Source organism: Maniola hyperantus, chromosome 19 (genome assembly GCF_902806685.2).
Source record: "Maniola hyperantus chromosome 19, iAphHyp1.2, whole genome shotgun sequence".
In the NCBI taxonomy this organism is placed as follows: Eukaryota; Metazoa; Arthropoda; class Insecta; order Lepidoptera; family Nymphalidae; genus Maniola; species Maniola hyperantus.
In genome coordinates, this window is record NC_048554.1 from 4,272,230 (window position 1) to 4,295,251 (window position 23,022).

The 23,022-nt window shown below is 37.3% G+C and overlaps 1 protein-coding gene across 1 annotated transcript in view; it reads left to right on the forward strand.

Moving 5' to 3' along the window:
* Positions 1-1,172: 1,172 nt before the first annotated feature.
* Positions 1,173-23,022, forward strand: part of LOC138403628 (facilitated trehalose transporter Tret1-2 homolog) — a 321,523-nt gene continuing 299,673 nt past the window's right edge. The window contains exon 1 of the mRNA XM_069504921.1: positions 1,173-1,188. The gene's annotated coding sequence lies outside the window, so the exon portion shown is untranslated. The remainder of the gene's footprint in view (positions 1,189-23,022) is intronic.

The window sequence follows — 23,022 nt, forward strand, 5'->3', positions numbered from 1 at the left end:
CTTTCTTTAATTTATCAACCGAGCAACAGAATTGGCGTAAGCAAGACCTTAGGAGAAATTTAAATGATTAAACTGGTGTTCAAACTTAACTCTAACATTATTCATACCAGACAGCTCCTAAATATAACATTTCATTCACAAGAATAAAATTGAGAAGGGGAAATCTGTTTTGTATTAGGTACCATAAGGCTGAACATTTAAACAATGAACATGGAGTTCTATTTCACGTTAAACTAAACAGTGAGCCTCGTAAATCTTGTTAAAGCCTTTTGTTATGTGTGGATATTTGGATAGGCTAAACTTAGATCTTTCAAACATAAATACTAAGGATTAACGCAAACCGAGCACATTAAGGCTAGTTTCTCGAGCATATTTAGGGTTCCGTACCCGAAGATCGTTTGTGCACTCATCCGTGAAATCACGGATTCCGTAAAAATACGAATCGAATGAGTACGTATTTGTATGACGGCCACTTCGAAGAATCACGGATACGAACCGAATACGGATGAGTGCACAAACACCCGAAGGTTGACAACGAGACCCTATTACTAAACATCCACTGCCTGTGAGTCCATCCGTCTGTCTGTCTATATCTCATGAACCGTAATAGGTAAAGAGTTGAAATTTTCACAGAGTGTGGCGAGTTATTCTTGATATGCGATAAATTATAAAGATGAGATATTCCTATATTTACGTCTTAAATTACTTGGTCGTATAAAAACTTGTTCAATTATGCATGGGCACGGTTTATATTAGATTTCCATGCTCTTGAAATTTCTCGTAATAACACGTTTATATATTATGTCATGAAGTGTGCGGGTGCCACATAATATTCGAATGCAACACACGTTTGTGGCAGTAAGAGAGTTGATCAAAAGAAAACTTTTTTATGTTAACCACCCTGTCACTATGATGGAATCTGGACCACTTGGACCCACCAAGTGGTCCAGATTCCATCATAGTGACCAAAGTCCTGCGCGTCATCATCATGATCAACCCATCGCCGGCTCACTGCAGAGCACGAGTCTCCTCTCAGAGTGAGAAGGGTTTGGCCATAGTCTACCACGCTGGCCATATACTTAAAACGCACATAATTCCGAATAGTTACAGGTGCGTGCCCGGGATCGAACCACCGACCTCCGATTACAAGGCGGACGTCCTAACCACTAGGCTATCACAGCTTCTCGCGTCCAAGTCCTGTGCGTGGTCCTTGCCAATTTCCAAACGAGGCTCTGACACCCAGTCCCATTTATGGGTCGCTGTGTTTAATACCGCACGGCATAATCTCGAAGGTATGTCTGCTGGTAAGTTTCTAGCTGGCTAGCGATCACATTCTAGTCCACCAGCCGCAAAACATCCCATGCGTTCGGGCTACGAGCTGGAGAGGCAGTCCAGCGATAAGTGTAACTCTATGCAACCACACTAAGGAACTGTTTTACTTTACGGAGCGTGCGCAGGAAGAAAACTGCTGCAGTCACAACCCGTCGGTACTAAGGCACAAAATGGAAAACCACTTCCATCTATCTATCAAGCTGCATTCACTGGATCCGCCCTCCACATCCACCCACTTCACATCACCTTCTTGAAGTCATTAGTCCAGGTTGGAGATTGCCCCTATACCTTACTAATAAGCTTACCGGTCCCCTCTCCAACACACGTCTGACTCTGCTTTATGGGACCATAAAATTATGACCAAACCACTGCCACTTCAACTCGCTTATCCTTTAAGCACTTCGGATAGCTACATGGTTATTAAACCTAAAATAGCAGTTTTTCTGAAATAAAACATTTTCTTTATGCTATGACATAAGTGAACATTTCTAAACAATTTATTCGCTTTTGTCGTTGAAGATTAAGAATAAATTAAATGCCTCTTAAATTTTTAAGCCTATCGTCCAAGGATAACCCTTCGTAAATTCTAATGAAAACGGCTCAATTATGTAGGCCTCATTAAACGGGACATATTTCTTGAGATATTTCGAAAGGTTTAGTCTTAAAATATTTATGTATAGATAGTACAATGATTGAATAGCGTTGAATATTACACCCCTATTTCAAAAAGCCTCGACAGCTGTCTCTGGAATTTGTTAGGGAATGGGATTTGGGTAGACTTGTAACCGCTTCACTTTTGACACATGTCGGATATTTTGGGTCTTCGCACCTTCCCTGACTGGCTGATTGTACTACGAGTTTCCAAGAACCAATTTAAAGGGTTAAAGAAAAAGTCATCTAATCTAATCATCCTCCTCGTTTCCCATGGTATTAATTGGTGTGGTTAGTAAAAATCAGTACCCTTATTATGCGAAAGTGTGTTTGTTATTGTTGGTTTGTTGGTTTGTTGGTTTATTGGTTTGTTGGTTTGTTGGTTTGTTGGTTTGTTGGTTTGTTGGTTTGTTGGTTTGTCCTTCAATCACGTCGCAACGGTGCAACGGATTGACGTAATTTTTTGCATGGGTATAGATAAAGACCTGGAGAGTGACATGGGCTACTTTTTATCCCGGAAAATCAAATAGTTCCCATAGGATTTTAAAAAAACCTAATTACATGCGGACGAAGTCGCGGGCATCAGCTAGTACTACAATATAGAAAGGGCGATAAAATAAAAGATACCTTAGTATTCACGCCTGAAACTGCTGATTTCTCGCGTCACTTTGATATAAATGTTCCACTAGATAGGGCACTTCATCCTACTAATATTATAAATGTGAAAGTGTGGATGTTTTGATGTTTGTTACTCAATCACGCAAAGACTACTGGACTAATATTTCTTCAGTTGTTCAGTTACATTCCATTATTAATTTAAATTACGATTTAGGCAACGATGGGGCTGTCATGTCTGTGTCGAACAAAAGTCCCATAAAAACTAATATGATAAAAAAACCGGCCAAGTGCGAGTCAGGCTCGCGCAACGAGAGTTCCGTACAACAGTCTTATTTTTTCGACATTTTGCTAGATAATTCAGAAACTATGATACCTACATAAAAATAAATAAAAATCTGTTTTAGAATGCACAGGCGAAGACCTTTCATATGATACCCCAGTTGATAAAGTTATCTTACTACGAAAATTGAAAATACTAATTATTAATTTATGACCACAGTTTTTTGTGTGATGTTAATCACAAATTTACGGTTTTCAGATTTTTCCCCTAATACCAGCTATAAGATCCCACCTACCTACCAAATTTCATGTAGGTACCCTGTAGGTTTCTTGACAGACAGACAGACAGACAGACAGACAACAAAGTGATCTTATAAGGGTTCCGTTTTTCCTTTTGAGGTACGGAACCATAAAAATAATATAAGGGTACTTGTTCACTGAAGAGGACCAATCAAAAGTCGTTGATCGTCGTCGTCGTCGAAAACGTGATAAAATTCTCAAGTCATCTCTCAAAAATCTGAGTGGTCGACTAAGCACATCTACACTCCACTTCACTTTTGATATAGATAGGATAGGTATACAGGTACACCAAGTTCAAAGTTACTAGAGTTATTTCTTCGGGCAGGCCTTGAATATTTTACGTAAACGTAGGTAGGTACCTACCTATATTGGCTTCTGATTTTAGGGTAAGCTGGCACTGCGAATTTTCATCGCTTGATACACGATGCCCGCAGAATTCTTATAGAACTCGCGAAAAAATGAATATTGAATGATACAGAGATAGCTTGCATCCCCGGGAAAGACATATTATGCTACTTTTTATCCTGGAAAATAAAAGAGTTCCCACGAGATTTTTAAAAAACTTAAATCCACGCGGGCATCTAGTTTCTTATAAGAAGAACATAACCCTTCGAGTATGACTCCGACTCGCACTTGGCCGATTTTATAAAGATACCAAATTAAGGGGAAAGGAAGTGTCAAATCGCGAAAATGCTGTAAATTTGAAGAAAAAGATTTTCTTTCCTAAAGCATTAATAGCTATTAAATACATGTAATAAAAAACTTCAATTTGTGAAGATCATAATGACCTATATCACATTTGTTCAAATTATCCCGTTTTTTGAAGAATTGATGTTGAAAACATTGCTATGATCTACTTGTTTTGTTGTTTTTTTCTTTAACGGCTAAACGTGTTAAATTCAAACCATCACAAAACAATATGTTTAGGTTATCTTATCATTTTAAATTATTGGTTTTAAACTAAATGTATTTCATTTCTTAAATAATCTAAAACGAACGGAAATTATTCATTTTCTTGCAGGCGCTAAATCCTGTCAGTAGCCTTTTGGCTTTCATGGCGGGCGGAGCTGTGCGCATCCATTTCTTCGTAAAATTACGCTATAAACTTATTAGTTTTGAATGAAAGTTGTGTTTATATGTACTGGTAATGGTTGAATAATAAAATAGGGATTTATTTATCTCAAAATGAAGCCTGCTCACTACTCAAATTTATTTTAAAATTATCGTAGTATTACGTACTAGTTGTGAGGTTGTCATAGATTATGTTGACAGACAGTAATATTTTCTAAGTAAGTATTATACCTATGTGTCAGATCCATATTTGAATTTCATTTCATTTAATTTCATTTCATTTCAAGTGGCAATGAGCGCTCGTAATTCGAAAAGCCAATATATATTTACAAAATACGATCCCAATTCCCAAGGTACTGGAATGGCGACCTCGCACCTGAAAGCGCAGCGTTAGAAGACCCCCTCTAGGTGGACAGACGAATCAAACGAGTCACAGGGAGCCGCTCGATTCAGGCGGTGAAAGACTGTGCCATGAGGAAGATTAGAGACCTATGTCCAACAGTGGACGTCTGTCGGTTGATGATGATGATGATGATGATTATGCCTTTCTTCTTCTTCTTCAATTTTGAAAAAAAAAATTTGAAAGCATCTGGCATAACCTGTTAACTTTTTCAAATTAAATTGATATTTAAAACTAGATGATGCCCGCGACTTCGTCCGCGTGGATTTGGGTTTGTTAAAATCCCCTGGGAACTCTTGCGAGATAAAAAGTAGCCTAAGTAGCCTTCTCTGGGATATAAGCTGACTCTGTACTAAATTTCATCAAAATCGGTTAAACTGTTGGGCCGTGAAAAGCTAGCAGACAGACAGACAGACACACTTTCGCATTTATACTATTAGTATGGATTATAAGAAAAAGATTTATTGCCTCTCAGCCCTCTGAGAGACGTTAGGTTAAGTGAACACGAATTATGCATCTTTTACCCGTAGTCCGGTTCAGTTGTCCGGTCAACCGAACCACGGAAAAAAAATATTTTCCGTGGATATACGATTTAAAAATACAAATTTAGTGTGGCCACTAAAAAAATTAAATATTTACGTGGTCCGGTTGTCTTGTTTAGGGGAATATAATATTAAAAGTACATTTTTAAATGTTTTAAAAATGTTATTTAATATTTAAAAATGTACTTTTAATATTACGAAAATGTTACTGTCTATGTCTTAGGTAAAGATGCGGTACGTGCCAATTATGGTAAACAATAATGGGTGTTTTTCAGGGTTTTCCAGGATGCTGAATTTAATGATGACATTTGTTTTAAAATCCAAGATGGCGGACTTGTCCTTTATATAAAAAATAGACAAGGGTGTGGTTTTTAGGGTTTTCTAGGATGCTGAATTTGATGATGATATTCATTTTCAAATTCAAGATGGCGGACTTCCACTTTTTACAAAAAATAGACACGGGTGTCGTTTTCAGGATTTTCCAGGATGGTCAATTCGATAATGACATTTATTTTCAAATCCAAGATGGTGGACTTACACTTTTACAAAAAATTGAAATGGGTGTCTTTTTCAGGGGTTTCCAGGATGCCGAATTTCATGATGTCATTTATTTTCAAATCCAAGATGGCGGACTTGCATTTTTAACAAAAAATCTAAATCCAGTTGGATTTGAAAATAAATGTGATCATGAGATTCAGCATCCTGGAAAACCCTGAAAACGACACACTTGAGTCACACTCTTACTCACGGGGTGTGACTCAACGGGAATAACCCTGAAAATTGAGCATCTGCTGAAAGAATATACTCCAAGGAGTTGAAATAATAAAGGTTACCTACTTCCCCCCCACGTAACACTGGGGTTGCGAGGTATACAAGTATAGAAGTAGGTACAGTTAAATACTAATTTAAAAAACAAATTAAATTAAAACATCATGTATTTACAAGCAATAACTGCCCGCCTGTTCGATTGCTCGCTATTTTTATTTGAAATAAAGTCTGATAGTTTGCACAGTTCAACGTAGGTACCTACTATTGTATTATCCAGATACCTACAAGTCACGGCTCGGCTGGTAGTCGTGTCCGTCAGCCGCGTCCGATAATAATTTATTTCCGTCTATATTATACGCATTTTCTGTCTGCGTATATTACGCTATGGATTCGGCACTGCCCGGTCTCAACTGATTTTATGAGTGAGGGTCTATAGAATAAATATATTGTTTTATTTGTTACTAGGTTATGCTCGCGACTTCGTCCGCGTGGATTACACAAATTTCACCCTCTTAGGGGTTGAATCCAAAAATCCTTTCTTAGCGGATGCCTACGCCATAATAGCTATCTGCATGCCCAATTTCAGCCAGATCCGTCCAGTAGTTTGAGCTGTGCGTTGATAGATCAGTCAGTCAGTCAGTCACATTTCCCTTTTATATATCTAGATGTAGAACTTAAAACTCTCTGATGTTCGCTAGTTTTTCTAAGGCATGGCCTAAAATAATTTCTTCGCAAACCTCTAGTCAAAAATTCTAGGATACTTCCAAAAGTCCTAGAAAGCTGAAATTTGGTATGTAATCACATATGGCTTGAAATCACATATTAACATCGAAAAAATTAAGAAAACGGAAATTTTCCCCCTCCAGCCTCTTGTATGGGGAAGCATATCTGTACATGTACAAATGTATAAAGAAATATGTAGCCTGTTACATAATACTAAATATTAAATTCATGACTCGCGAATACAAAATACAAATGTTCACACAAACATTAATGCCCCCCGCGGGAGCGAGCTAGTAGGTGTGACCTCTGGCTTAGCAGTCATCGTCTATAGAATAGAATAGAATAGAATGTTTTTTTGTTCATGTAAACTTTTTACAAGTGCTTATGAATAGTCAGGTAGTTTTAATTTACGTCTCTAACCATAATACATAAATTCGAAAAAAAAAATAAAAAAACTATATAGCTTAAGCACTAGATCTTCCGTGGTCCGGTCAACTGTACCATGGATAAAAAAAAATGTTCCATAGTCCGGTTAACTGTACCATGGATAATTTCTTTTATCCATAGTCCGGTTGACCGGACAACTGAACCGGACTACGGGTAAAACATCGAATTATGACAGTTCTGTGTTCTAGCGTAAGCTTTAGGTCTTCTGATAGCGTCAACAGTGACATTTCGGCTGCCTAAAATCCAAACCCTGTAAACGACATCTCACATCAGACGAGATCGCAGGGAGATAATTTAATTTATTTTATTTTAAGACTAAGTATTTTCAGTAGATTTTCTAGTAGTTAGACTTTGTTAAATAATGCAGAAAAAACATTATTGTATGCAAAGTATTTCCTTGCAAACATTTAACATGTACCTATAGTACGTGACAGGTCGAGATGGCAATCGGGGTGGGGACGTCACCCGCGCTATCACGCACCGGGTTAGCGTGGGGGCTGTGCGGGTGTGCGGGCCTTATACCCCGATTTCCATCTGTCATTTTCTCATCATTCATCTCGCGTACTATAGAGCTTATTGCCTTTCCTATTCTTACTTTTAATGCATTATTAAACGTCTTTACTGTTTTGATTTGGATTTTAGATCATGGGTTATGTTTTTAAAATGGTCACAGCGACTTACTAGGCTTTGAATTGGTTTTCTCATTGTATAAGGTGCACTTACTATATATAGCCTGCGACAGGTTGAGAGGGTAATCGGGATATGGCAAGGGGACGCGCCGTACACCCGCACGTCATAAGGCGCACGACTGCACCTGGTTAGCGCAGGAGCTGTGCGGGTATACGAGGCGTTCCCTCCCCGATTACCATTTTTTCAACCTGTCGCGTACTGTAGGTTTAGACTTTAGAGGTATCAAAATTTCTGTTATATGGAAAACCAGAGGATGCCCGCGACTTCGTCTGCGTGGATTTAGGTTTTTAAAATCCTGTGGGAACTCTTTGATTTTCCGAAATAAAAAGTAGCCTATGTCCTTCCCCGGGATGCAAGCTATCGCTGTACCAAATTTCGTCAAAATTGGTTGAACGGATGGGCCTTGAAAGGCTAGCAGACAGACAGACAGACCGACGGACGGACAGACAGACAGACCGACGGACGGACAGACAGACACACTTTCGCATTTATAATATTAAGTAGGTATGGAGTATAGACATGGATGTGGAAGTATAGATTTTAATGCTGTTTTCCTTACAATAATGGGAGATACTATTGAAGTAAAAATTATGACATAAGATAACGATTTTTCAAAAAAATGTCATTTACTGGGTTTCGATATGGGGCGGTCGGTTTAATCAGGTTCTAGGGTAAAAGACTCAAGTGAATGAACAAATCACAGGTTTTTACCATAAATAAAAACTACCAGGAATTAAACCAGCTGATACAAATTTTTATGAATAAGAGTTTTTAAGGGTTTCCGTACCATAATCGTAAAAACCAGCCAAGTGCGAATCAGACTCGCGCACTAAGGGTTCCGTACTTCAATCGTATTTTATCGACATTTTGCACGATAAATCAAAAACTACTTACTAGATCTCGTTCAAACCAATTTTCGGTGAAAGCAAACTTTCATGGTAATATCATCATATTTTTTTTTTGTTTCATCATTCTAGTATTTTAGAAGTAACAGGGACACACACACACACACACACACACATTTACCACTTTGGAAGTGTCGCAAACTATTCAGTTTGGAAATAAATTATATTAGAAACTTCAATTTCATTTTTAAAGACCTATCCATAGATAACCCACACGTATGGGTTTGATGAAAAAAAATTATTCAGTTTCAGTTCTAAGCATGGGGAACCCCCAAAATTTACTGTTTTTTTCTATTTTGTGTGAAAATCTTAGTGCGGTTCACAGCATACGTCTACTTACCAAGTTTCAACAGTATAGCTCCTATAGTTTCGTAAAAAAGTGGCTGTGACATACGGACGGATAGACAGACAGACATGACGAATCTATAAGGGTTCCGTTTTTTGCCATTTGGCTACGGAACCCTAAAAATGGAAACCTTATGGTTCGATTTGCTCCGTCCTTCCGTCTGTTTGTCTATCACAGTCGATTATTTCCGTAAGAGTCGGTTCCCACTTGTCGGTTGTCGGGCCCGGATTTTAATCGGATGTTCCAGTGGCAGAACATTTTATATGATGCACGCTTGACTAAAACCGATTTTGTGTTGGCGCCGACAAGAAATGTCGGGTGTTTTGCCAGCCCTCTACGTTCGGAATAAAATCGTGTCGGATTTTGCTCGCCTATGAGTAAGTATGACGCTGTTTACAAAGGTCCTAAGTGACTTATAAACTACTAGGTGATGCCTGCGACTTCGTCCGCGTAGAATTAGGTTTTTTAAAAATCAATCGTCAACTGTAGGTGTTACAATTGACGGTATACGACAAACATTTACTACTTTTGCCTCTATTCTCTCTCTCCCTCAGTCGAGTTTTTTTTTGTTTTTTGATCTTTAATATAGAAGGAAAACGTGACTGACTGACTGACTGACTGACTGATCTATCAATGCAAAGCTCAAACCAATGGACGGATCGGGCTGAAATTTGGCATGCTGATAGCTATTACGACTACGACGACGATAGGTATATACCTATCGTCGTCGTAGTCGAGTAATATATATATATATATTACTATTATGGATTGTATATATATTGATATTTATAATAGATATGTATATGTATGATAGTTATGTATGTATTACTGAAATAGTTAGGTACTTATTAATTAATTATATTATATTGTTTTATACTACTTCATTTTTCTGTATTGCGTGTAAGTACTATCCAACACACCTAGTTTCTCCTTTCACCAAAGGTTGCCTGGTAGATTGCTGTGAGCAATAAGGCCGCCTTTGCATACAATCTTTTTTTCGTTTTAGTTTCTTTGTCATGTTATGTAATATTTTTTATGTGCAATAAGTATTTCTATCTATCTACGACGTAGGCATCCGCTAAGAAAGGATTTTTTGAAAATTCAACTCCTAAGGGGGTGAAATAGGTGTTTGAAATTTATGTAGTCTACGCGGACGTAGTCGCGAGCATAAGCTAGTCTTATATAAATTCTATTGTGAAACTTGTCATCAGCTTCAATTTTCTTCTGTTCTTATCAATTTACTTTTCCAATTAGCTGTAAGTTTTCCTGTTAAATAAAAAAATATAAGTATAACAATAATTATACCGCGCATTATTTTTGCTCTTTTTGATTATGAAATAATTTATGACTATAATATAGATACACAAAATAATAAAAAAATACTAAATGATGCCCGCGATTTCGTGGGCGTGGATTTAGGCTTTTTGAAAATCCCGTGGGAACTCTCTAATTTTACGGGTTAAAAATTAGCCTTAGCAGACAGACAGATACACTTTCGCATTTAGTAACCAACTTCCAAAAAGGAGATGGTTCTCAATTCGGCCCGTTTTTTTAAATGTATGTACACCGATTTTTTTCGAGGTTTCGTATTCGTTCATTTACTGGAGTCCTTTACCCTAGTACGTTAAAGTACTAAAAGGCGTGTTAGTAATTAGTATCAGCTGATCAAATGTCAATAATTGCGCCAAAACCAAACGCCAAAACAAAAATTGCTAGTTTCAAGGTGAAACGGCAACTGTCATTAGCGAATGCAATGGCCTTAACTCCCAAAATGTTGATCCTAATAATATTGCGTAAATGCTGTTACATATTTTCACCGATAGAGCGACGTTGCCAGACTTTTATGAGCTATCGCTTTTACACGAATGGAGGTTCCCTGAAAAAGACTGAGATAACAATACCTCTTTGACACATAGATGTACAAGAGCGGCAACACGTTATGGTTACCTCTATGTATACTATCTCTATGGATACATCAAACTGAAAAATAAGAAAGTCCTACTCAAGTCAACTCGTACCTACTTGAAGTGATTCCCAGTTTCGATGTATTTTATGACGTCATCGCAACATGACGTCACATCAGGTGACCCGCCTGCTCGTTTGCTCGCTATCTCTATTTTTTTTTAAATGACGTCATAAAATACATCGAAACCGGGAATCACTTCAAGTAAAGTGATATTTCCCGCACACGCAATACCATATCGATAAAAAAACACGATTATTGTAATGCAAATCTGTACACTCACACCGAATTCTCGGAGCTGGGTGATAAGATAACAATCTATTGCTTTGCGAACACGTACAGTACGCAGCCGAAAGTAATGTACGTCGACCTTACACAACAGATAACAGATTTGTAGGGAGCTGTCCTTGTCGTTAAGACCGACAAAACGTCATATAGGTATGAGTGATAGAGACAGTACTCTACAAAGTCGAAATGTCATTCTAAAGGCCGATGTACATTACTTTCAGCCGCGTACTGTACTTAATATTATATATAGGTAGGTAATTATCCAGTGACCTTTGTTATCTATATTTCCAAATGTTCTGGGTTAGCGCGATTGTAGGGTATCTGTTTCAGATACAGATAATTAGGGTTCCGTACCCGAAGACGCCAACGGGACTCTATTACTAAGCCTCCGCTGTCCGTTCGCCTGTCTGTCAGCAGGCTATATGTCGTGAACCGTAAATCGTAATAGATAGGTACCTATAGAGTTGATATTTTGACAGAATGTGTATAATAACTATTGTCGCTATACATTACAATTATTACAAATAATAAAAATTTCAAAATTACCCATGAAAATTTAAAAATAATGGTAGGTTCGGAACCCTTCGTGTGCGAGTCCGGCTTGCACTTAACCGATTTTATCCTATTTCTCTGCTTGTTTGGAAGCCAATAGAAATACAAAGATTTTTACATTCAAATAAACTTTTATTTGAATATATTATATTTCATATTATCTCTAAATATATAAAATGAAAAGGTGACTGACTGACTGACTGACTGTCTGACTGATCTATCAACGCACAGCTCAAACTACTGGACGGATCGGGCTGAAATTTGGCATGCAGATAGCTATTATGACGTAGGCATCCGCTAAGAAAGGATTTTTGAAAATTCAACTCTTAAGGGGGTGAAATAGAGGTTTGAAATTTATGTAGTCCACGTGGACGAAGTCGCGAGCATAAGCTAGTTATGGTATATAAATAACAATCGGATCTCTGTCTTCAGATGCACTCAGTGTAATCCCCTGAGGATGCAGGACTATTGTGAGGAATGGAGGTAGATTGGCTGTTCTGTATTATTATGCTAAGTTTATTGCTGAGATAGCGCATATCTATAGAACCTCGCAGTGCTGAATACGTGGCCAGGATACAAACTTTCTAAATAATCGCTGGTTATGGCTTTAGTAAACGTAGAGTCAATAATACCTACATACCTACTTAATCAGTACCCTAAATGCGAAAGTGTGCTTGTTTGCTGGTTTGTCCTTCAATCACGTCGCAACGGTGCAACGGATTGACGACATCTTTTGCACGTGTTTCTATAATATATAAAGACCTGGAGAGTGGCATAGGCTACTTTTTATCCGGAAAAAGAGTTCCCACGGGATTTTAAAAAAGCATAAATCCACGCGAACGAAGTCGCGGGCATCAGCTAGTACTTAATATTATAAATGCGAAAGTGTTCCTATCTGTCTGTTTGTCTGTCTTTCTGCTACCTTTTCCTGGCTCGTCCATCTAACCGATTTTTTTGAAACTTGGTACAGAGATACTTAGCTTGCATCCCAGGAAAGTAAGGATTACTACTTTTGATCCCGAAAAATCAAAGAGTTCCCACGGGATTTTTAAAACCTAAATCCACGCGAACGAAGTCGGCAGAACGGGCATCATCTGGTACAACATATGGAATATACCTTATATTTAGTACTAGCTAATTTATTTTTAGGCCGCGTGTTTTTAGGTCTTTGAAAATCCCTTGGAAACTCTTTGATGTTGCGGGATAAAAAGTAGCATATATCACTCTCTAGATCTTTAATAATTATACCCATGCAAAAAAACGTCGCCCGTTGCTCCGTTGCGACGTGATTGAAGGACAAATTAGAAACCAACAAACAAACACTTGAGCCTCAATAGCTCAACCGGTATAGGAGTGGACTGAAAACCGAAAGGTCGACGGTTCAAATCCCGCCCGTTGCACTATTGTTGTACCTACTCCTAGCACAAGCCTGAGGCTTAATTGGAGAGGAAAGAGGAATATTAGTCATTTAGTATGGCTAATATTCTTTAAAAAAAAAAAAACACTTTCGCATTTATAATAAGGGTAGTGATAGCAAATAGCATTAAACTATCACACACAGTCGCTTTGTCATAATATTCCTACTGCATGGTTCTACGAGGCTAACCTTACCGACTTCCGACTACTTTAAAAATTAATAGCTAACGATGATGACCATACTCAAACACGGATAGATAGATATTAGCAAAGTAATTACATACTAGGTAATTTGGGACCATTAGCACTGTACATTAGATGCACTTGGTAGTCCTCCTCCTCACCTCTAATGGCTAAATATCATTCGCTTCAACTGTGAAGGAAAACATCAATAGGAAACCTGCATGCCTGAGAGTTCTCCTGTCTCTCCATAATGTTCTCTAAGGTGCGTGAATTCTACCAATCCATACATTGCCAGTGTGGCAGACTATGGCTTATTAAACCCCTCCCATTACGAAAGGAATGGGAGGGTTTAATAAGCCATAGTACCGTGCTCAGTAGTGGGCCGGCGATGTGTTGATCGTGATGATGATAAAGTCTCATTCATGTGAAGTCTAGATCTTTCAGATTTTTCCCTACATATTGCTAAAGTGCCTACGATCACATTAAATAGTCAATGGGAAGAACCCAATAGATTTTGATTCCCTTGACGGGTCTTAACAGACACGGCAGACAGACAGACAGACAACAAAGTGATCTTATAAGGCTTTCTTTCTTAGGTTTCCGTACCCGAAGGGTGCCAACGCGGGGACCTTATTATTAAGACTCCGCTCTGCGTCCATTCGTCCGTTCGTCCGTCCTTCTATCTGTCAGAAGGCTCATCTCGTGAACCATAGGTAATATGTAGAGACCAGAAATTTTCACAGAATGTTTATTTCCATTGCCGCTACAACAACAAATTGGTACTAACAAAATTGCCGCCATAAATTTTAAAAATTAAAAAGGGTTATTTCTTGTATTATGTTGTTGTTGTAGATACGGAACCATTCCTGTGCGAGTCCGACTCGCACTTAACCGAAAATACGGAACCCTAAGAACAGCAACCACAGCATTCAGAAATAAGTATAGTTAGGCGCAAACATAACGAGCAAACAAGTTCTCAAAATGAAACTTTGTCGTTGACAGGTCTATTTCAGCAGCTTCCGCGTGAAAACTATTACACGTTGTGTCTCCGACCACTAACAGGCGAGAAATGAGAAAGTTTAAAACACGGAAAATGTGCGGGCATGGAAATGATGAAAACGTTTGGAAAATTGACAGAAGTATCAACAGTGGAAGTTAAATGTGTGTTTTCTTTGGAACGTAGATCCCACTGGCTGAGATTTAAAGAGCGTAACTTGACTTTGCTCAGACTTAGTGTAATGTAAGCTAATGTCGTAAACTGTGTCTTATGTCATTTCTGTTAGACAACAATGTGTCTTATGTCTGAGGCAAGTCTAGATATTCAGTTCTGAACCTATACCGGATGTCTACGCCATAATATAGTTATCTGCGTGCCAAATCACAGCCCGTTCCGACCAATAGTTTGAGCTGTGCGTTGATAGATCAGACAGTCAGTCAATCAGTCAGTCAGCTTTTACTTCTATATATAGTATTGATATCACGTACGGTACATAATTTAAATGTTACAAATATGTATAATCTGCGACCGGTTGAGATGGCAATCGGCGTATGAGGCTGGGAGACGCCCCGCATACCGCACGTCAGTCGTGCTCGCCCGAACCTGTAGGGCGATTGTCTAAAACCTGCATCAATCATTATTACAATCTCAATTGTTCTGATTGGCTGAATTTGTGCGATTCTTGTTGCAACAATGCATTGTAGCCAATAGTGAGCGAGCATTAACCAATCAGAGATGATTGCGATCGTGACATTGTAGCTGTCAAACAACCGCGGTAGCCACTGAGCGCCGGGGCTGTGCAGGTGTGCGGGGCGTTCCCTTCCCGGATTGCCATCTCGACCTGTCGCCTACTATATATGATATTGCTTAATCTCGTCATTCGGAGATCCATATAAATTAACAATGACCGTGACCGTGACCCTAAACTTGTAACTACGTGACAGGTGCGTTGGCGTCGATCATTTATTATGGACGAGCAAACATCGTGTCACGTTTTGTCACTTGAAATCTATTGAAATCTTACAGTAGTACCTACGTACTTGAGTTTTTTACTAGAAAACCACATTCAAGCCTCAGGGAACTATTTTATTAATATTATTTTAAATAATTACTATTAGGGGAGGTGTGCCCAAACGCCCCAAACCCCAACGTGGCCATAGCAGACAAAGCGGTCACTCGTCGTTTTTCGGTCATTTGAAATAATAGCGCGACATATTTTGTCGCGTAAAGAATTCCCCGCCCCACGCTGGGCAGTCATTCGCTAGTGGTGGGAACGATGGCGTGGATAGGTATAGTAACGAAAATATTTTTTTTACCTGTTCTGTTAAAAAAATGCATGGTAAGTTAATCCTGTTTTGACCATACCTCTTAATATTTAAATCCTTTTAAGTTTTGTCATAGTGTATTGTTTCTTATCTATTTTCTTTTCCAATGTAACTTAATTTATTATTACTTTGTAACTACAATTTTGGTACATGAATAATAAAAATAAAATAAATAAATGATTCCAGCGCAATAGTAATTTGCGGGACTTATAAGTACATCTGCTTTTCGTGAGTGAATTATGTATTCTGCAATCCTGAAATATTTATTTGCAGTCGTCCGTTTTGCCTACGCACTCTGTACATAAATTAAAAGTTTTTGGGTATGACCTGAATAAATTATAACTTATCTTAACGGTGTATTTTCGACTTATTCTCTTTATTTAGATTGTATTATTTGTTTAGAATGGTTTTGACGTTTATCCAGTTGGATATAATTATATTCTGCAAACGATATTATAATTATTTCGATAAAATAAATATGTATATAGACATTAATAAATTAATCTAATTTTTAGAAAACTCTAGTTAAGTTTTTTATTCATAACTAGACGATGCTTCGACCGCGTGGATTTAGGTTTTAAAATTCCTGTGGGAACTATTTAATTTTTATAATGTAAGCTAACTCTGTACCAAATTTGACCAAAATCGGTTAAACTGTTGGGTCGTGAAAAGCTAGCAGACAGACAGACAGACACACTTTCGCATTTATAATATTAGTATGGATGTGTAGGTATATTTAATATTGTTATTATGTAAATAGGAAGTAAATGAGCAAACGCGGATAAAGTCGCGGGCAATATGTAGAAGTAAAGAATGAATTAGTATTGTGGATATACCTACCTACTCAGATGATATTCATACAATTACTATATCGATACCTCTGGGCTCAAAGGTCGTAAAGGACAAAACGCTACTTTTCAGGAGAAGCAAAAAACGAAAAAAATAAAATTCTTTTTTCTCTAGCATCTTCGTTTCTTTAGCTATTTAAATGAAACCTAGGAAGAAAGTGCTTAGAATTTATAGTGTTTTCTTCGGCAGTGTTCAAAAATTGCCCTAGTGCTGTATTTACTGAAATAGATTTCCTTTACGACCATAAATTTGAAAATAAATGTCCTTTACACCCTACAAATTATCATTCTATGATATTACCTAAGGGCGTAAATCTACTTTACTGCACAAAGCTGAACAAAATAAGGAAGTAACCGACATGTGTAATAATTTTTAGGTTCTTAAGGATCACCCGCTAAGGTATTCTGTAAGAATAAAATAATAATTACAGTTAAGTATTAAACGCATTATGTAATTTTGTATGTAATTATGCATAAACTATTATATTTTCTCTAAAAATAATAATGAAATAACATATTGTTCAAATAAAACGTATTTTTCTAATCAAACCTCTATCATTTATTTGGAATTGAACACGAAGCCTTACAATAAATCTTATAAATTAATATTTTGGTAACTAAATATTTTTTATCCACTCTCTTCTTTAATGTTATAATTAGTTTCACTTGTTTCTTAAATCAACTTTATAAACATAAGATGATTTATTTATTCATCTTCCTTCTCACTTTCTTCATCATCCTCTTTATCTGTTTCGTTCAAGGTTTCAAGTAGCTCATAATCGCATGGAAGTTCCGTGTATTCGTTATCAAATCTTTTACGTGTTGTTCCATTTCACACTAGCTTAAGCTTATTTCGTCATTTAACGACATATTTTAATGTATTTAACGGGTACGGGTACGGGAAAGACAGATGGCCTACCTACCTTTTGTAAAAGGAGTAACTGATAAAATAGGTACATTGTTGAAAAAACAATACAACATTAAGATCGTGTTTACTCCCTTACAAAAGATTGTCCATTTGATGCTATCAACGAAGGATCGGCGGCCATACCAATGTCCGGGTGTGTATAAGATCGACTGCAGCTGTGGGAGCTCCTATATTGGTCAAACGAAGAGACCCATAGCAACTCGGGTATTAGAACATTTCAAAGCGGTGCGAAACAACGATCCTCAGAAGTCTGCGATCGCGGAGCATATTCTACAGCCAGGCACAAAACATTGGATTGAACTCCACAATCCTCGAGTTCTCTCCATAGACCTCCACTATATACCTAGACTAGTGCGCGAAGCGATTGAAATTCGCAAACACCAGAATTTCAATCGTGAGGATGGTTTTAAACTAGCAAGTAGGTATGTGGAATCCAGTGGTAGAATTATGCAAATCAAGACAGCATCGAACCACATCGAAAGTTAATAGTGACGCTGTGAGTGTATTTTGCCGGACAGCTCGTGAAGTTCCAGCGAAAAGAACAAGAAAGAGGTTAGTTCGCTACTGCCCTTGACAACTCGAACTTCATCTCTCGCAGCACCACTGTCCCGTTGTAACCACGACCCGTGCAATTGGGTTGAAATGTCGACAAATAAAAACAAAAATTAATTGTGGTATGTACCCGTTATATACATTAAAATATACAGTATTTATATAATCTTTCTTATTACAATTTACTTACTTTAATTCTAAGATTAATAAAGTACTTGCTTGTACTAGGTATCTTAACCTAATTAGAAAAAAGTCATTTATATTAAATAAAAAATGCCCAAAAGTAATTATACTTCTTTTTTCTATGTTCATCTTACAGGAATTCTGCAACCAATCATGTAAATTCCTATAAATATCCTTGTTTACTGCTAAAATATTTCTACTATTTACTTCTGCGAGATGTGTAAATTTGTTTGGTGTACTAGTACTATCATAGATATAATTTTGTCTGAAATTAAAAGTTTAAAATCACTGGAAAACTCGAATAAACCCTCCAAAATTATATGTTCTATCGAAGCAGGCGTTACTTTGCGGAAGCCCATGATATACAATGAACCAAAAGCTTAATGTAGACCTTACAATCCACAATTGCAATTTTGCAATTGTGGATTGTAAGGTCTACATTAATTAATTGTAAGGTAAAAGGTGTAAATTGATGCTGAGCCAGCACCTATATTTGATAACAGTGAAAGATGTTAATATGTTGGCCAATCTGAAGTATTTGTAATAAACGCTTTTTGTAGTCGAGCGAGTAGTGTACATTTAAAGATACATTATATGTAAAAATGACATCATAAAACCATTGGAATTGTTTCATAATATTGACATTTATCGATATAAAATATTGTTGTTCATATAATTTTGTATGGTTATTTCAAAAATTTGACAAGAATAGTAGGTAATAAAAATCAATATTTATACTTCGCGCAGACACTGACATGCAGTTTATCATTTCAGGTTCTGCTGAAAATATGATGTTTCAAATAACGCATTTATATTTTTTTGTAATTTAGTAGTGTATGAACTAATACAATATTAAAAAAATAAAATTAAAAAAGGTTTCGTGTAGTGTCAGGATTTTTTTAAAGTGTGTTGTGCATTACAATGCACACTGCCATGAATAGGGTTAATCAAGTTAGGTACCTAGCATATTCTAGGACTTATGGGACTATTTCTCATCTACTTTTGTTTATTTACGCCCTTAAGGGCGCAAATGAAAGTGCATTATTAAAATGAAACTAGGTAGCAAAGGACGCTTTCATTTTTTTATTTTAAATTGTAGGGGTGTACAAGACAATTTGTAAACGTGATGTCCTTTACGTCCAAAATTTTAAGGTGTCATATTAACCATCTAAGGTGGTATAAGACAATTGATAATTTATTTGTATGTTACGCCCAAAGGTTTTTTTTATACTTTGCTTTACTACCAAAAGGAGTAGACTCTGGTAACCAAGTGTTACTTACACCCATATTTTCACGGTAAACTTCGTTTAACGTGCCAAATTATGTGGGTCGTAAAGGCATTTTTTTTACGAATTTCGTGAAACGGAATATACAGATCGATAGAGAATTAAAAACTGAGTAAAGCAGTGTCAAAAAGTCATTTTCGACCAAATGTCCTTTACGACCTTTGAGCCCAGAGGTATCGAATTATTTAAATGCGAAAGTGTGTCTGTCTGTTACATTTTCACGGCTGGCGAAAGATACTATACTCACACAGTCACGGAGGCAGACATAGGCTACTTTTTAACTCGAAAAGTCAAAAAGTTCTTACAAGTTTTGTGAAACCTATAAATCAACGTGGACGAAGTCACGGGCGTCATCTAGTACTACATAAAAGCATTCATTGCTTTGATAAACTTTGATAAGTTGTAAGTTTTGTTACTTTAAGTATAGGTAACTTAATTCTTGTATTGTTCTTCTAGTTTTGTAGTAGTTGTTATTTTAGTATTGTTACTTAATTATTAAGCCATAAAGTAGGTACATAATAACATTACTTATCACATACTAGCTTATGCTTGCGACTTCGTCCGCGTGGACTACACAAATTTCAAACCCCTATTTCACCCGCTTAGGGATTGTATTTACAAAAATCCTTTCTTAGCGGATGCCTACGTCATAATAGCTATCTGCATGCCAAATTTTAGTTCGATCCGTTCAGTAGTTTGAGCTGTGCGTTGATAGATCAGTCAGTCAGTCAGTCAGTCAGTCAGTCACCTTTTCCTTTTATATATATTAGATTATTGTCTATTCATGTTTCATCCTATTCGATGACGTCTTTGAAAACCACATGGCTGATTATGGTCGTATTGTTAGAAATAACTAGAATAGAACCGAAAGAACTAGAATATAGAATTTATTCATTGCATACGTATTTCCATAGGCATAAACAAGTTGTTTTTAGATTTTACATGGCAGTGCGATGACCGCAATTTTTCCTGCTTATTTTTAGGGTTCCTTACCATGGTGCTAACGGAACCTTGTTCCTAAGCCTTCGCTGTTCATACGTCTATCCGTCCGTCTGTTGTGTATCAGCGAGCTGTAACTAATGAACTGTAACAGGTCATCATCATCATCATCATCATCATCAACCGATAAACGTCCACTGCTTGACATAGGTCTCTTGTAGGGACTTCCACACGCCACGGTCTTGCGCCGCCTGAATCCAGCGGCTCCCTGGGACTCGTCTGATGTCGTCCGTCCGTCTAGTGGAGGGGTCTTCCAAAGCTACGTCTTCCGGTGCGAGGTTGCCATTCCAGCACCTTGAGACCCCAACATCTATCGGTTGTACGAACCATGTGCCCTGCCCATTGCCACTTCAGCTTCGCAATCCGTTGAGCTATGTCCGTTGTAAATCCGTTGAGCTGTAACAGGTAATGAATTAAAATTATAAGTGCGTATTAATTAATTTATAGAAAACCAAGATGGCAAATCAAATTTGGCCGCCAAGCAAATAAATAAAATAAAATTACACAGTGCTATATCTTGTACACAGTACAATGTTACGATTCCGTGGAATTTCGACTATGTATGGCAGGCCATCTCATGCATTGCAGACCTTTACGATGCCTCGCGATTCGATAGTAAAATGGCGAGGGGGGTAATAGGTCAACCTGACCGTTGATAGCCAAGCTGTGATGAGTGTGCCTAGTGATTAGGATGTCCGCCTTATGATAGGAGGTCGGGGGTTCGATCCTGGGCACGCACCTCTAACTTTCCGGAGTCATGTGCGTTTTAAGTAATTAAATATCACTTGCTTTAATCTATGAAGGAAAATATCGTGAGGAAACCTGCATGCCTGAGAGTTATCCACAATGTTCTCAAAAGTGTGTGAAGTCTACCAATCCACACATGGCCAGCGTGGTAGACTATGGCCAAAACCCTTCTCACTCTGAGAGGAGACCCGTGCTCTGTAGTGAGCCGACGATGGGTTGATCATGATGATGATGATGATGACCGTTAAACAGCGAATACCGCCTTTCTTTCAATGTGTTGAGAACTTTCTTCGCCACATGCTACGTCATGAACCGGAACGATGATGGCAGTACTCGGCGAGACGAGACAAACTGGGATTTTACGCTGCCTTACTAATGAATAGACAGGACAAGCCCAATGATAGTAATGTAGGGCAATATTGTTTACCTACTAATTTTCATCACTAATTAATATCACCGCTACTATTAAATGCGAATACAGGAAAGATTTATTGTTTTTCTCATGAAATCGGAATTTTTTTATTTTATTTATAATTTTTATGATAGAGTTTGTTTGACCTACACTTCAAGGAAATTGGAAATATGGACCTTTGAAAGGAGTTTTCGATAACTGCACCGTATCGCTACTGGTCACTAGATGGCAGAGTTCTGCACTGGCTCACTTGTGCACTTGTTCACGTGGACAATGACACTCCGGGTGCGATAGGTACCCGGGAAGACACAACAGGTTCAAATTCTGTTCAGCAATTTTTATGACATGATTTTTTAAACGTTAGTTTAAACGTTAACAGTAGTTAAACGTTTTGTTTTGATAATGTAAATAAATGTGTGTACACACTGTTCTTACGCCAAAAATAATGAAACGGTATGGCAACACCACTAAACTGTATAAACGTGTTAGTATGTACTGAATTCTGATTACGCAGAATTTTTATAGTAATAAAAAATGTGTGGTATATAGGTAGCTACTATAGCTATCGATGGATTTTAAATACAAGCAATTTTAAGTCTAACCATAAATCTGTCAAGTTTCACGGTCAACGAGATTGATTAAATTGATAAACATAGGAAATTTAGTTTTAAAGAAAAACGAACCATAAAATCTCACATTAACATAAACACATAAAATACTTTATGATTCACTTCGCTGAATATGAATGAAATTAATGAATACCTTTATTTTTTTTGCTAACTTGTCCACTGCAGTCATGACAAGCATTTAGTTAATCTAAAGGGATAAATAGTAATATACCTTTCACTAAGCTAACAATATACCTGCTGACCAACCACTGCTTCACTCACTGATTTAGATTTGGTCTCACTCTAGTTTATTTAGAAGGAATGTATATATATATCTATATGTAGGATGCATTGGGGACCCTCGGAGTTGTAGTTTTAAGTTTACGTAACAAATTCAACAGCATTTACAGTCAAAATGTATACAATGGTACCTATTTGGAATAAAGCTTTGGCTTTGACTTTTCCTAGCGTAGCTAGAGGTCCTGACCCAACTTTATACCAGTTTAAAAAATATACATATAAAATCTTTCGGAATATATTCCTACCGCTAGTTTTTAAACAAACTATGAAATTATTGAAAATTATTTTAAGATAAATAAATATAAAGTAACAGTGTAGTAAGTAGTGAGTAAAGCACTATACTAACATAAATAAAATAACAAT